At 38.2% G+C, this 17,491-nt stretch overlaps 1 protein-coding gene across 2 annotated transcripts in view; it reads left to right on the forward strand.

The window, feature by feature from the left end:
- The first annotated feature begins 11,187 nt into the window (after window positions 1-11,187).
- Window positions 11,188-17,491, forward strand: part of USP53 (ubiquitin specific peptidase 53) — a 77,520-nt gene continuing 71,216 nt past the window's right edge. Inside the window, exons 1-2 of one of the 2 annotated variants that reach the window (XM_023220044.2) lie at window positions 11,188-11,431; window positions 16,547-16,670. The gene's annotated coding sequence lies outside the window, so the exon portion shown is untranslated. The remainder of the gene's footprint in view (window positions 11,432-16,546; window positions 16,671-17,491) is intronic. The other variant, XM_031935324.1, reaches the window with a different exon arrangement.

The following is a 17,491-nucleotide window of genomic DNA, read 5'->3' on the forward strand; positions in this document are numbered from 1 at the left end:
TTACGCCAATATCCCTGATGAACATTAAAGTGAAAATCCTTAATAAAATACTGACAAACCGAATCCAGCAGCACATCAAAAAGCTTATCTATCATGATCAAGTTGGCTTCAATGATGGGATGCAAAGCTGGTTCAACATATACAAATCAATAAATGTAATCCATCACATAAACAGAAGCAATGACAAAAACCACATGATTATCTCAATAGATGCAGAAAAGGCATTTGACAAAATTCAACAGCCCTTCATGCTAAAAACTCTCAATAAACTTCGTATTGATGGAATGTATCTCAAAATAATAAGAGCTATTTATGACAAACACACAGCCAATATCGTACTGAATGGGCAAAAACTGGAAAAATTCCCTTTGAAAACTGGCACAAGACAGGAATGCCCTCTCTCACCACTCCTATTCAACACAGTGTTGGAATTTCAGGGCAATCAGGTAAGAGAAAGAAACAAAGCGTATTCAACTAGGAAAAGAGGAAATCAAATTGTCCCTGTTTGCAGACGACATGATTGTATATTTAGAAAACCCCATCATCTCAGCCCAAATCTCCTTAAGCTGATAACTAACTTCAGCAAAATCAATACAAAATCGATACAAAGTCAATGTGCAAAAATCACAAGCATTCCTATACACCATTAACAGACAAACAGAGAGCCAAATCATGAGTGAACTCCCATTCACAATTGCTTCAAATAGAATAAAATACCTAGGAATCCAACCTACAAGGGATGTGAAGGATGTCTTCAAGGAGAATTACAAACCACTGCACAACGAAATAAAAGAGGACACAAACAAATGGAAGAATATTCCATACTCATGGATAGGAAGAATCAATATCGTGAAAACGGCCATACTTGCCCAAGGTAATATATAGATTCAATGCTATCCCCATCAATCTACCAATGACGTTCTTCACAGAATTGGAAAAAAAACTACTTTAAAGTTCATATGGAACCCAAAAAAGAGCCTGCATTGCCAAGACAACGCTAAGCAAAAAGAACAAAGCTGGAGGCATCACACTACCTGACTTCAAACTATACTACAAGGCTACAGTAACCAAAACAACATGATACTGGTACCAAAACAGAGATATAGACCAATGGAACAAAACAGAGCCCTCAGAAATAATATCACACATCTACAACCATCTTATCTTTGACAAACATGACAGAAACAAGAAATGGGGAAAGGATTCCTTATTTAACACATGGTGCTGGGAAAACTGGCTAGTCATACGTAGAAAGCTGAAACTGGATCCCTTCCTTACACTTATACAAATATTAATTTGAGATGGATTAAAGACTCAAATGTTAGATCTAAAACCATAAAAACCCTAGAAGAAAACATAGGCAATACCATTCAGAACATAGGCATAGGCAAGGACTTCATGTCTAAAACACTAAAAGCAATGGCAACAAAAGCCGAAATAGACAAATGGGATCTAATTAAACTAAAGAGCTTCTGCAAAAGAAATTACCATCAGAGTGAACAGGCAACCTACAGAATGGGAGAAAATTTTTGCAACCTATCCATCTGACAAAGGGTAATATCCAGAAGCTACAAAGAACTTAAACAAATTTACAAGAAGAAAACAAACAACCCCATCAAAAAGTGGGCAAAGGATATGAACAGACACTTCTCAAATAAAGATATCTATGCAGCCAGCAGACACATGAAAAAATGCTCATCATCACTGGTCATCAGAGAAATGCAAAGCAAAACCACAATCAGATACCATTTCAAGCCAGTTAGAATGGCAATCATTAAAAAGTCAGGAAACGGGTGGGTGTGGTGGCTCACACCTGTAATCCCAGTACTTTGGGAGGCCGAGGCGGGCAGATCATGAGGTCAGAAGATCGAGACCATCCTGGCTAACATGGTGAAACCCCATCTCTACTAAAAATAGAAAAAAGAAAATTAGCCGGATGTGGTGGCGGGCACCTGTAGTCCCAGCTACTTGGGAGGCTGAGGCAGGAGAATGGTGGGAACCCAGGAGGTGTAGCTTGCAGTGAGTCGAGATCACACCACTTCACTCCAACCTGGGCAACACAGTAAGATTCCATCTCAAAAAAAAAAAAAAAAAATTCAGGAAACAGATGCTGGAGAAGATTTGGAAAAATAGGAATGCTTTTACACTGTTGGTAGGAGTGTAAACTAGTTTAACCACTGTGGAAGACAGTGTGGCAATTCCTCAAGGATCTAGAACTTGAAGCACTATTTGACCCAGCAATTCCATTACTGGGTATATACCCAAAAGATTATAAATCATGCTAGTATAAAGACACATGCACACATATGTTTATTGCAGCATTATTCACAATAGTAAAGACTTGGAACTAACCCAAATGTCCATCAATGATAGACTGGATTAAGAAAATGTGGCACATATACACCATGGAATACAATGCAGCCACAAAAAAGGATGAGTTAATGTCCTTTGCAGGCACATGGATGAATCTGAAAACCATCATTTTCAGCAAACTATCACAAGGACAGAAAACCAAACACTGCATGTTCTCACTCATAGGTGGGAACTGAACAATGAGATCACTTGGACACAGGGCAGGGAACATCACACACTGGGGTCTGTTGGGGGTGGGGGGCTGGGGGAGGGATAGCATTAGGAGAAATACTGAATGTAAATGACGAGTTAATGTGTACAGCAAACCAACATGGCACATGCATACCTATGTATCAAACTTGCACGATATGCACGTGTACCCTAGAACTTAAAGTGTGAAAAAAAAAAAAAAAGGAATAAACAAGAAGTAGTTATTCTTTTGCTAGGTAAAACCAACTGGTACTATATTAACAGCATGATGAGGGCCGGGTACGGTGGCTCACACCTGCAATCCTAGCACTTTGGGAGGCTGAGGTGGGTGGGTCACCTGAGGTTGGGTGTTGGACACCAGCCTCGCCAACATGGCAAAACCCCTTCTCTACTAAAACTACAAAAAAATTAGCCAGGCGTGGTGGCATGTGTCTATACTCACAGCTACTTGGGAGGCTGAGGTAGGAGAATCGCTTGAATTCGGGAGGCGGAGGTCCATTGCACTCCACCCTGGGCAACAACTGTCTGAAAAAAAAAAAAAAAACAAAAAACAAAAGAAAGCTATTGTTCTTTCTTGTGCTAGTTGGCTTGCAATTTAAATGTCAGCACTGTTTTTAGCAACTGAAATAGCTTCCTTCTATCACATTAACATTATTAAAACTTGATAAAGAGTTCTTTAGAGTTAAAAGTATTTGAAACATTAGGGGAATAAAACTTGCAGGAAGCAATTTAATGAAAACACTTTGATTTAACAATGTCTAAAAAGGCTTTAACACACATACAAGGGATTTTACTTGCCCAGAGTTGGTGTGTGTTTTTCCTCAGCACAATTTCAGGTTTAGGGCTTGTTTCCCTGATAAGAAAATGAAAGATTCAAGAACATAACCAGTTAAGAATTGGCAAAAAATTCAGTATCCTAGTATTTCTGCCTTCATATATACTTATAAATCTGGAAATATTTTTGCTACTGAATATTTTCCAACAATCTTATTACATTATTTAAAATTAAGTGTTATTTTACTTTTTCCTTTTGACTGTGAAGTGAATTTTAACAAGGAAATTCAACTTGAAAACACTGGTGCCCTGAATATTTTTGCCATCTTTATAAAGAAAAGTGCTCTCCAGGGCAACTTCCTTTGGGTCTAGTATTTCAGCCAATATGCTATGAGCAAAAGACACTGTGTTACTTTACAATTGCATTTCTTAAAGAATTACTTTAAAAACAAGTCAGTCCAAGGTGTAAAGTGAGTGTGTGTGTTTGTGTGCACGTGCAAGTCACAGAGGCTTGGATTTGTTATATTTCCAAAGAGTGGGAAAATAAGTTTGATAAATTTGCAAACACGATGGTTGTTTTTTGTACAGTCAGAGAACTATCATAGATATCACAATTCAGAAAAAAGAAAATATTTGCTTTTGAAATACTCTTGACCTCCTTTTGTTCTCTTTCCTTTGTCTTATAAAAGGGTACAAAAGTACCAAGTATGTTTATCAATATTCCAATATTTGAATATAAAAGAAATTTTACTGCACTTTAAGAAAGAAAAGAGTTCCATCTTCCATGAAACTTCAGAATACTTCATGGAAAATTGTTCATACTAGGCAAATTCCAAATGTTAAGGAATTGGATTTCAATCCTGGTTCTGCCAGAGTCTAGGACGACCTTGGTAACTTTTCTTTCTGGGGCTTAAGTTTTCTCATATTTACAGTGAGGGATTTTTAACAAACTAATCTCTGAGGTCCTTTCCATCTCTAAGATTCTAATGAATCTTATATATAAAATAATTTTATAAAACTAGTTTTATAAAAAGTTGAAAAGAAATGATGTTTATAGAAAAGAATCCTAGTGAATAACTTTATGACAATTAAACCTTCAGATATTTTTGGCCATTACTTCTGGACCTATTATTAGTACAGTACATACTGGCTTTGTTCATTTCTACTTACTCTACTGTATTTCCATGGCTGTAACTTGACAGCATATTTAACTGATATGGTCTTTTATTTAGTCATTCATCTTCTGTTTATTGAGTGCCTCCTATGTTCTAGACACTATGCTAGGTACCTCATTTTCATTATTTCTAAAATAAGGATATTAGTAATATCTAAATATTAATATTTAGGATCATTGAAAAAGTTAAATAAAATAGGCTGCATAAAGCAGTTAGTTTCTAACACATATTTAGGGATTAAATAACAATTGAGAAAAGGCACTTTCACACATTTAGAACAATGTACTCTAATTCTTTCATTCAAGCATGAGGAGAGAGGTTAAAAGAGGTTAAAACTGTCGTACCCATAGTCATACAACTACCTGTTGAGAGCAAAGAACATTCAGTGTTGTTTCTATCATATCCACGTTGCCTCTGACCACAAACAATTCCACAATTTTTTTCCATTCTTTTGTTCAGATTACAAAACATTGCCAGAAAAAAAATTACAAAACTAGGCAAATAAATGTCCAGAGGGGCTGGCAGTCCTACTTAATCCTGTTAACAGCCATCCAGTTAGCTAGAATACCCTGCTACACACAGACGAAAAAACTGAGATTCATGGAAATTAATAACTTTTCAAGATCACACAAACACTAAATGGCAATGTCAGGATTTAAATCTATTTCTGTCCAGGTACAAAAACCATACTATTTTATGACACCATGTTGCCCTTAAATGTTTCTCTTCTTGGCTTTCTAACAGTTTTAATTCTGCCATTAGGATTAATTTAGGCTGCAGCTAGAGCAGAATGTCAGGCATCCAGCCTTCGTCAACATTTTCCTTAATGACATAGCTGAAGACAAAGAAGATATTACTATTTTTTGCAATACAAAAATAGAGAAAGAACAGTGAATCTTATGAGATACGGCATGAAACTTCAAAGCAAAATAAGATACTTGAAAGAAATGAAGAAAACTGATGATGGGTTGCTTGTGCTCTGAGACAGCATAAAAATTTGTATCCAAAAAAGAATAATGGCATTAAGATTTGGGAAACCTAGTTTCCTATCATTTATAAAAGAAAAATAAACGAAAAATTAAGTATTTTGAACATAAACTAATATTAGTTAACAAAGTGACACAGTTGCAAAACAATCTTATTTAAACTATCCTGATAAGAAAACAGTGTCTGAACTATGGGAGGAAATAATTTCTCCAAACCACAATTGGGGTAATTGCAAAAATCTGTTTTTATTTTTGGGCATCACATATTTTTCTGAAGTTGACAAGAGTGCATCTTGAATTCAGTCACATGGATGGTATGTGAGGCTTGCTACTGCATTTGCCAGGAACATGTTGATGAAGCCATTGTCAGTGAACATAGATAAGAGTCTCCTTAGATACAGGCTCACATCAGGGAGAAAAGCATTTTAAACGATGACAGAAAAGTGTTTTCCTATTACTGATAACTTAAATATCTTATTCACTTTTGGTTTTAGAACATAGCCAAACTGAAGTTTAAGTTACAGACTCATGCATATTTCTGTTCTTTTGCTCTCGTTCTTTACCTTCTACTCTTATTTTAATTCCTGATAGCTGATTTTTTTTCTTATTTATATTTGACCTTCACTTTTTTTATTATATGCTACAATTCGCTTAAAATCATTTAAATCATTTGTAGGATGAGGTGAAGTACTGTATAATAAATGAATGAATATGTGGATTAGTATAACATTTACTAGGCTTTCAAAAATTGTTGATAGAGTGGAGTATTTTAGCTTAAAAACGCAAAAGATACTTTCAGTGTTAAATAGTGTCTTATGAAAAAGGAGAATATAGATTTCTGTTGTTTCAAAGGACAAAAGCAAGGCTAGTATGTGGAAATTACTAGGAGATAGATTCCAACTCATTGTGATGAACAGTTTTTAACAGTTAGAGAAGTCTTAAAAGGGCAATAATAGGCTGCCCCGCAAAGCATTGTTTTCTATCACTGTTACCATATTTGAACAGAAGCTGATGAGGATGATCCTCCATTGAGTGGGACGCTGGACCAGATGAAATCTAAAGCTTTCTGTATTTTTGGGATTTTAATTAAATACATATCAATGTCATCAATGATAATGGGATTCTGTAAGAATCTTTTTTTTTTCTTTTAAGTAATCAGTGTTAGTAATCACAATAATGGCACTAATGGCCATAATAACCTAGTGTGGGACTTTACAGTTGCTTTCATCTAGGGCCTTACAAAAAGATATTTATATAAGTATTTCTTCTCACCCCAATTTTACTAATAAGAAAATTAGAATGTTTCAATGTGAAATAACATACAAGGGTAATGAAACTGCCTACGCGGACACTAAGTCAGCAAAAATTAAAGAGGCCACTAGTTAAACCACTAGCAGTGATTTACTAGCAAATGTTGACCTTCTAAGGCAGAGCCTTAGAAGGTTTGGGATGGATGGCCAGAAAAGTTTCAGCCAAGGAAGAGCTAGCTAAGATATCATGGATATTGAATTTGACCTTCCAGTGTTTAACAAAATGTCATGCTGCAGAGCTTTGAGGAATCCACTAAACACTCAAGTCCAGAATTCCTTGGAAGAGGATAGAGGATCCTCAGGAACTCTTTCTCCTTCCCACCTCATCTCTGCCTTATTTGTTCAGACCAGCTACTTTCAATGACAAGGCACATTGCTATAGCAATCACTTAGAGACCTATGGGAAGAATGTTCTAGGTCAGTAATTCTCAACTTCCATACTACTGACATTGGGGACTGGATAATTCTTTGTTGTGGGAGACTGTCTTGCCCATTGTAGGATGTTTAGCAGCATCCCTTGCCCCAATTGTGACAACCAAAAGTGTTTCCAACCATTGCCAAATGTCCACAGGAGAGAAAACCACCCTCAGTTTAGAACTAGTCTTCCAGACCTAGGGAATACAGAATGCAAAGCCTTGAACAGCATGAGATGTTGTTGCAGAGGTAGGAACAGATCATTCAGAGGTCTACAGGCCTTGGCAAGAATTCTGGATTTTATTCTATGTGAATGGAAAGTCACTGAACAATTTAAGTTGGGGAGTAACATGTCAATATTTTTAAAAGACTATTTGGCTGCTGCGTGGGAAACAGATTTAAAACCATGAGAATAAATATCAGGCACTAAAGCACATCAACATTTAAAGTAGATTGACAAGTACAAGAGAAAAAGAGGCTGAGAAAGAGAAGCCCATGAGGCAGGATGAAAGCCATAAAGGAATGATGTCACAAAAATTGAGATGAAGATGTCAAGGAGGGAGTGGTCAATTGTTACTAGATTTTTCTGGTTGGCTCATCCCTGAATCATAGCCTAGAGATTTCTCTTCTTGCCTAGCTATAGTTTCCCCTACAGTTCTTCTGCATCTTATTCCAAATGAATCATTCTGTCCCAGAACTTACAAAGGCTTCCCATTGTAGTCCTGTACTGGCCTTGTTCAATCCTGTTTCTAAACCTTTGCTCTTTTAAGTTACATCTCTTCCTCAATGCCTTCAAATACACCTACTTATACCCCTTCCAAGCTGAAGCTCATATTTGATCTCCCACAGAAGCCCTCTCCAACTTTAGCCCACACAGATGACTCTATTCAAAAAAATCAACAAAACTTTCAATTTTTTACTTTATCCAATAAACACTACTTGTTAAGCATCTGTGCTAGGCACTGTGCTATGCCTTGGAAATACGAAAAAACAGAGGGCTTAGGTAGTAAGGAAATTCACTTGCCACTCCTTCTTATGAAAGAATTTTAGGAAAAAAAGGATTCTGTCTAGTAGCTAACCCTGAGTCAGTCATTCATCTACTACTTCTCTATGCTATATTTCACTCTACCCCACCCAGCTCAGTCATGGTTAAGCTGTTGATGACCTCCTGGAACTACTGGGTTACAGCTCCACAGGACACAATGTTGCTACTCCTACCAGTCATTAGTGGCAGGGTGCATCTAGCCACAGAGTAGGACATTTCCCAAAGTCTGAGTTATAATCAATCCAGAATAACACTAAGAAGTGTGGATATGTGCTCGTGGTGTGAACTTTGGCTGAGCCCCAGCCGAACGATCTAGGGTGTTATTTGGCATGCCAAGCCTACTCCTTTTCATGATCTCTTTGCCTGTGCGAGGTGCAGAGATTGGTCTTCACAAATTTGGGTCCAGCCAATTAGAAACTAGTGAATCGAACCCATACACATGTCCCTCAAGGACAAATGGTAAGAGTTAATATATTTTAAATCCTTGTTGTGACTTTCCCGACTACAAATTTTCTGGGAGCAACTGCTGTCCTGCAATGTCAATTTTCCATTTTTTCATGTTTGCTTCAGACTCTGCCCTCTTGATGCTTAAATTAGGTCCTATTACAACTCTACCATTTAAGGATTGGTACATAGATATGCTTAAAACTGGTAGAAAGTATGAAATTATATGATTTTAAAAGTGCATACTCAGGGTTTAGTCAAATTCTTGAGCAGGGTGAACAGAAGGGTATTCTGTAATTGCTAAATAAGGCAGGGAGGTAGTATAAGCCATCATTATCCACAGTTAATTATTTCTCAAGGGTGGAGGTGGGGGTTACTCTGTCAGGTACATTTGCAGAAAAATAAATATAGTACAACATAATTGTTATAAAAAATAAGTCCCCAAAGGGTGAAGGAATGACAATTCTGTCTCAGAAAGTTATGAAAAGATCCATGGAGATAAGCATTCGCGAGAGAACCAAAGGATCTTGAGAGAACCAGAAACACAGAAAGCAAGGAGTTTAGAATGATTAATGTGGAGGAACTGGAGGAAGAATGGCAATGAGTTCAACAGTCTGATCACGGAAGGCCCTGTCGGTGGGTAATGAAAAATTCTTAGCAGAGAAGTATAATGATCGTATTTTCATGTTAGAAAAATTATTAATAGAATGGAGGTTTGACTGGTGTGGGAAATAACTAGAGGATATCTTGTGAATATTGCAATAGTACAAGGGAGATGAGTCATAAGGGATGGTGATTACTTGAAGGGCTAAGACAGTGAGAGTGGAGGGGTGGATTTGAGAGATACTTAAGGAAATAAGCGTCAGAATTTGATATTAGAAAAGAGGAAATGAAGGAAAAGTAACAAGAGTACTCATGGATTTCTGACTTGGGCAGTTGCGTGCCATTTTCTGAAACAGGGAATGGAAATGGTGTAGGTTCCAGACGGGTGAGGAAGGACATGGCATCAGGAGCAAAGTATAGTAAAGATGTCCATGCCAATTTGGGACATATTTAAGGTACTGTGTGAAATCCAAATGAAGATGTTGCTTAAAAATGTCTGACCTATAGATATACAACTGAGAGTTCCTGGTGCACAGGACACCTGGTAGGTAAAGTCCATGATGGAAAGAGACTGCTCAAGGAGACATGGATTAACATTAAACAGAAACAGCAAAAGAAAATAGAATGCTGGCGAACACAGAAACCACGCAGAAGAAAAACAGTATTTAAGGTGCACCAGAAAAGTAGCTGCAGAATGAGGAGAAAATGACACTAGGGAAACTAAGGGGAGAGTTAATTGTGTGCTCTTATTGTTTTAAAAATGCAGAGTAGGATTTTTTTTTCCCCACCCCTCCCACAGTTTTCAATATTTTGAGGGCAGAGACCACGGCTTCATTTTATCCTATTTCCTACAGTGCCTAGTTCAGTAAAGGGAACATAGTAAATGCTCCATAAATTCTTAATGATTCAGCCTCAGACATTACAAACGGGTCCTATTTGTTGCCTGTATCAACGTCCAGCATTTCTTCCCCCTATTTCTTGAAATAAACTTTTAGAAGTGCCTCTGGGTTTACTGAAATCCATTTTTACAATTAGTATGTTCAGCTTACACCAGCTTCGGAATGAGTTCCAAAACCTTATTTACTTACTTGAGAGATATTTGGTACCATTGACAATGGGTTTTTCTTTTACTACTATTCCTAAGAAATCTTTTTTAAAATCAAAGTATAGCCCAATTCCCAGCAGCACATTTTAACTTCAAACGTGTTAGAAAGCACGGCAAGGAGGTGGACAGACTTGTCTATTAATCATTAACTACGTCAACAGACTTATTAAAGCTATCTAATTAAAGGCAAGAAACAACTGCTTGGGGAATACACACTCACGCCACAGGAAGCCATTTAACTGCAAACAGATCGTCTAACGACTCACGGAAAGCTAAAGGAAATTGCGTGTCCGCAAGGGGTTTTGATGCCAAACTACGGATTGTTCTCTCAGGTAACACCTAACCTAAGTGAAGTCCTTGGTGGATCCGCGTTCTTGAGCTTAGAAAATACCGAACGAACTATCAAGAGCACCAGAATAATCGCCTCCTCCTGAGGAACTAGCCTTTCTCGCCACACCAGACAGCACGTCCTACAACCACCTTGCCCCCAACTACCAAACTCTAGCGCCACACAGCCGCTTCTAGGGAAATGTTCTATCTCCTGGTGTCGCGCGATCTCGCGCCTTCGAGGAAGCCAACTGTATCGCGCTCGCCATCAAATCCCCGCGGGAATAGGATTCCGCAGGTCCGGAAAGCCGGGAAATCGCGAGCGGAGGCGGGGTTACCTCGTTGAGCGTGAAGGCGGAGCCAGCTCCGAGGGGCAGGCTCGAGGCGGGGAGAGGGGCGGGGCTCCTGGGACCTGTTGATCGCAGGTGTCACTGGTCTGACTGGCCCCTGGGTATTGGGGCGTGTGCGCATGCTCCGCTCGCAGGGTCGGGCTTTGGACGGCGGAGACCAGCCTCCTCTGCTCCAGTTCCCGGTGAGCCTCGGTACGTACGGTGCAGCAGTCCGTGTGTCTGGTGGATGTCGGCGTGAAGCGGAGCTGGGCCAGCGGGAGGTAGCTGTGTGGGAGTCCGGCCGGTATTTCTCTACCTGGACCGCACGCTCCTCGCAAAAGTAGGGTAGAGCTCAAGGTAAGTCTCCGAAGCCAGCGTTGTGGTTGGAGATCCAGCGACCTGCGACCCCCGCGGGCCTGACCGGGACACTCTCATTCTAGCCCCAGAGCTTGTCTCTCCCCTCGCAGCCCGGCGACCTCCTCCGGCCCCGGCCCTCAGGGCACACACACACTCTCTTCGTTGGGCGGTTCAGGCGCCAGAGGTCGCGCAGCCCTCTCGCCCCTTCTCGTCCCTTCTCGTAGCGTCTGGCGGAGATGCCTCAGGCCAGGGTGGAGGCGCGTGCGAGGCGGGACGTGGTGCTGTACTTGCAGGGTCCTGGTTGTTATTGCTGCCGTGTTTGAGGGCGGCGACGGGGCAGAAGCTGGAATCCTGCTGGGGTTATGAATATTACCCTTACTTGGCTCCTGCCCCTGCCTGTCCAGGCCATATTACCTCGCCTGAGCACACAGTTTTTTACTTAAAGGGGTCCAGGATGGTTATGCTCCCTCCTTGGAGAAGAGAGATGACTGGACTCGTGAGATTCTTGGGGTGGTGGGTGGTGGTTTCTCAGTGGTAGTGGTGATGTATATAAAGTTAATGTTTAGCTTCTAAAGGGCGGCTTACGGGGCATTTACCAAACTATTTTTAAACAGTGTTGGAGAACAGGAAGTATTTGCACAGGTGTAATAGGGAGGGTTTCTAAAACCTGCAATCTGAGGATGTTTTGAGGTTTGTAACCCTACTACAAGCTTTTCTTGATCAATGCAAAGTATGCAGGGAATTACCAGTTGGACAGCAAAGTTTTCCGAACGTTTCCTTATCTGGAGAAATATGTATATATATATGTGTGTGTGTGTATATATATAAATATATATATTTTGCAAAGAATATCTAAGGCTATTTTTGAGGTAGGTTTAATAGTAAACCTGTAGTCCCAGCTACTCGGGAGACTGAGGCAGGAGAATTGCTTGAACCAGAGCTTGCAGTGAGCCGTGATCGCGCCACTGCACTCCAGCATGGGCGACAGAGCGAGACTCCGTCTCCAAAAAAACAAAAACAAAAACAAAAAAACCCAGTAAACTTAGGAAGGAAGGTTTTTGTGATTAAGATCTGATTCACTTTTAGTTCTTTAAGGAAAAGCCTTGCTGGTTTTCACTATTTAAAGTGAGTAGCAAGTGCTAACACAAAATATCTGATGGAAGTGAACTTTTAGTTACATTTATACTTGTTAGTTTTATTTTCTGTTCTTTTCAGTTCCATGATGATGGTCTAAGCAAAGACCCTTAGTCCTGTTAAAGATACATTTAAAAAACAAAACAAAACAAAACAAAAAAACCCAAAGGGAACAAAACTTACTCTGCAAAAGTAATATATGATTTATCTACTGTTGTCATAAGAATTCCAAATAGATAAACTCAGTTTAAGTAGTAGTTAATTATGGTCTGAGAAATAAGGTTTTTGTTTTGTATCTAAGTGGCTTTTAAAATAAGCTCCTTGATACAATTTGTGCAGGTTCGTGATTACTGGTGATAAACCATGAAAGTGATTTACTAAGACTTTTTCATTAATGAAACTAGTAGGTGTGTGTATTTCTTCCTAACGTGTAAAAAAGAGACTAAGAACCGGCCTTTCCTTTTTCCTAAGGATTTTAAAAAGTATTTTTAAAAATGTATGTAGATTGTGTAAGTTCATAGAATTTAAAAACTTTTTAAAAATGTATGTAGATTGTGTAAGTTCATGGACTTTGACACTAATAATCAATTCATTAATATTATTTTTACTAAACGATGCACAAGATAGTTTTAAAAAAGATATTTTAATGGGAAGGGAGACTTTTCCACCTAGTTTATTCTTTTCCTTAAAGAAAAAAAAGAAAAATCATAGTTCTCTTAAGACCTGCCATTTGTGCTGTGATTCAAGTTCTTTTATATTGTTTAGTGTTAGATGTTTATTTTAAGCTGTGCAGTATCAAGAAATACAACTTCTGTACCATATGGTTTACAAGTTTGTTTTAGCAAGACAAAGTTTAAAAATGAAAATTTTATCTCATTTAAGGTTACATATAGCTTTAGAAGCCAAAATCAGGATTATTTTCCCTCCTGGAACTGTTTGGAACTCTCTTACTTACTGGGGTAGAAGGGGTACATTGCTTTACCCTACAACTTTCCAAAAACATATTTGATCTTTATAAAGTGATGGATTAAACTATCCAACGAAGATATTTAGTTACTAAAATACTTAGAAGATCCTTTTTGACAGCTTTAACTATATGGTATTTCTTGTAGAACTCAAAAACAACCTTTAGAAAGCTGGGTAGTTTATATATTGCATCTGGAAGCATTTTGAACACAGTGTGCTTGGTGTGCTAGGGCCAAAATGATTGCCATGTTAGCTTACTCTGCTCATGAGCTCTTGTTTTAAGGAAGGAAGTGTGCTGATTTATGTCATCTTTGCAGAGCTAGGTACAAATAATGATGTCACAAATAATAGTATTATTATATTGTTAGTTTTATACAGATAATTTTAGAAACTTTTGCATTACAGTATTTGCACATAAAAGGAGCAAGGAATGGATGCAACCTGTTCTGCTACAAGTAAAAATCCTCAAAGGTTAAATTTTAAATAACTTTATGTAATATCATAATCTTTGCAGGTTATACATTTTTTAAAATTCATAAGAATACCATAGATACCATGTACAGTATATAGAATATTTAGGCAAATAATATTCTAGCTCTTCCAAGTTAACTCATATCCTCTGTTAGGAATTGTTGAACCAAAAGCCGATGATTAGAACTGTGGTCTGTGGTTAGAATTGAGTTTTTTTTTTTTTTTTTTTTTTTTTTGAGACGGAGTCTTGCTCTGTCGCCCGAGCTGGAGTGCAGTGGCCAGATCTCAGCTCACTGCAAGCTCCGCCTCCCGGGTTTACGCCATTCTCCTGCCTCAGCCTCCGGAGTAGCTGGGACTACAGGCGCCCGCCACCTCGCCCGGCTAGTTTTTTTGTATTTTTAGTAGAGACGGGGTTTCACCGTGTTAGCCAGGATGGTCTTGATCTCCTGACCTCGTGATCCGCCCGTCTCGGCCTCCCAAAGTGCTGGGATTACAGGCTTGAGCCACCGCGCCCGGCCAGAATTGAGTTTTAATATAATTGGTTTTCTTTGTGATCTTAGTATTTTTTCTTTTTCTTTTTTTATGCTATGAATTTTATTTTGTTCATTTACAAACATTATTCATAGAAGGCTTCATTAGGCCACCAAAGATGTCCATGATACAAGAAAAGGCTACAAACCATTGCATCTGGCTAAAGAATTTTGATTTTACGTGAGACTTTAGAAGAGTTGCTTCATATACTCATCTTTCTAGGTCATCGGATTTTTTTTCTGCAGAATAAACCTTATTCCAATATCTTAGCTATTTTTATGAACAACAACAAAAAAATCAATTATTTGAGGTGTCATGGTATTTTTGAATTAATTTGAAGATAATTACATTAGTCTTCAATTTTACACATATTACATAAAGGAAGTTTTAAGAAATACCCTTCCTTTGGAAGTTTTTTACTGCTGTGCTTTTCTGAGTTAGAGGTATTCCATAAACATTATTGACCTCCTATTGTATGCTAGGCATAGTGCTAAACACTAGAAAGTAAAAAGTTAATTAGATAATGTTGGCTGGGCACTGTATCTCACGCCTGTAATCCCAGCACTTTGGGAGACTGAGGCAGGTGGATCACTTGAGGCCAGGAGTTTGAGACCAGCCTGGCCAACATGGTGAAACCCTATCTCTGCTAAAAAATACAAAAAATTAGCCAGGTGTGGTGGTGCACACCTGTAGTCCTAGCTACTAAGAGGCTTGAGGCAGGAGAATCACTTGAACCCGAGAGGTGGAGGTTGCAGTGATCTGAGATTGTGCCATTGTACTATAGCCTGGGTGAGCGAGTGAGACTCTGTCTAAAAAAAAAAAAAAAAAAAAAAAAAAACATTAAGTAGTTATTTTTTTTGAAAACTTGTACATTTGTTGAAAATTTCTAAATCAAATCTCTGTTGCTGACATTGTTATTTCAGTCACTTTATCTTTCTTTCTGATCCATTGACTGCTAACATTTTAACTCAGTTTTCTCTTTCTCTCCTTTCTAGTCCAGAAAAGTTTTGTAAATGAACATTTACAACAACTCTTATTGAAAATCCACTTATAATGTGAAGCATCCCCAAACATTCATTTTATAAATTAGGTTTTTCATATACTAGTTATTCTTAAACTAGGATAGCTCCATAACAAAAATTGCTTATCATTTACTAAGAACCGCTACTAAAATTTTAAATTTAAGAAATTGACATTTTGTTGAACAGTTTATCTGATCTCATTAATCTGAATTAAAGCAATAGTTAAGTTTAATATATCAGTTTAAGGTATTTCCTTAAAGAAAGCAAAATGGAATATAAAATATATAATACACCTTCTGCTTTTTTCTAAATCCTTGTTGATATTGTTAAAAATCATTTTACGTGGAAGATAATGTTATTATAATTAGCCTGCATTCATTAAATGCCTATATTTTGGCCATTTATTGGGTATTTTATACATGGTTTATGATTCTTACAATAGCCTTATGAACCTTTTTATATTGATTTTGATTATAGATGATGAAACTGATACATTTTTAATGATTGAGTAGTTGAGCAATGTGTTGTAAATTTTATATCAGAAGAGGAATAAAGTATCTATGGGAATTATAAGGTCACTATCAGGGTATGGATTCCATCCTTGTCAGGAACCCATCAGGGTACTCTTTGCCCATCAGATACCTCATGCTTTGGCTTTTTCTTAACTCCTCAGCCTGCATAATAAACTGTTGCCCCTCTCATGGTTCCCCTCCCCATACTTAGGTGAGCAGATTGTTTGAGCCCTAGATTTTTCCTCCTATATGGTGCTGCCATATAGGCATGAGATAATGCTCCTCCTTTGTCAGTGTAGTACTGACACTGACCTGCCTGCCAGATGGTAGGAAATTGTCCTATACTTTAGTGCCTAGGTTGTCTTTGTTAGGAACACTGTTTTTTCCAGAGGGTTTGTTGTTTGAGATTTTACTTTATTTCCTGAGCTTCCTTTAATAAATATTTGATGAAAACCTAACCATGCACTGTTTTGTTCTAGATGCTTGTGATTTGCTTTACATTCTAAGTGGATTTGGAGAAGAGACAATAAAGAATAAACAGTCAATTCTATAATATATTTAGAAGGAGAAAAGTGCCAAGGAGGAAAGAAAAAGTAGAGCAAGGTAAGAGGAATTGGGAAAGTGTGGTACAGATTGTGATGGTTTGCAATTTTAAGTAAGTGTAGGCCTCATTTAAGTGATTTTTTTTAGCAAAGCAATTATGAAGGGAGGGAGGGCAAAGCCATGTGGGCATCATGAGGGGAATGTGTTCCAGACAGGGGAATGACCAGTGCAAACAATATAGAGAACAGAAGTTTGCATGGTGTGCAGGAATGAGAAGGAGACTGATGTGGCTGGAATGGGAAAGCCAAAGGTCAAGTAGTTGGATGAGGGGCTGGGCAGATAGTGACCTTATGATTTAATTTTAGAAACATCTCTGTCTACTACCTGGAATAGACTTATATGTTACTGTGTAAGGGTAGAAGCCAGGAGATAGGCAGCTATTTTTTAATCCACACAAGATGTGATGATGGCCAAGACCAGAATTGTTGAAGTGGAGGTGGTGAGAAGTGGTCAGATCCTGAAATATGAGAGAAAAAGGAGTCAAAGATGACATCAAGGTACTTTTTCTCAGCAACTGGAAAGATAAAGTAGCCATTGACCGAGATGGGGAGGAAGGTATAGATAAAGTAAGAATTCAGTTTGGGGCTTTGTCAAGGCAAATAAGTGTTAGGTTATTGCTGGCTTGACATAATTTTCTTCTGGAGATCATGTCTTAAAGTAGACTGCCATAAGCCATTTTCTTTATGACCATGTCCTATATTCTGGATACATGTGTATGCTTGTCTTTTGCTAGTTAGTTACTAGTGGAAACTGGTGAATAGGTAAAAGCAACATGAAATAAATCACAGTTTTTTGTTAGACACAAAGAAATAGAGCAAAAA

This window comes from Piliocolobus tephrosceles, chromosome 3, assembly GCF_002776525.5.
Source record: "Piliocolobus tephrosceles isolate RC106 chromosome 3, ASM277652v3, whole genome shotgun sequence".
NCBI lineage: Eukaryota > Metazoa > Chordata > Mammalia > Primates > Cercopithecidae > Piliocolobus > Piliocolobus tephrosceles.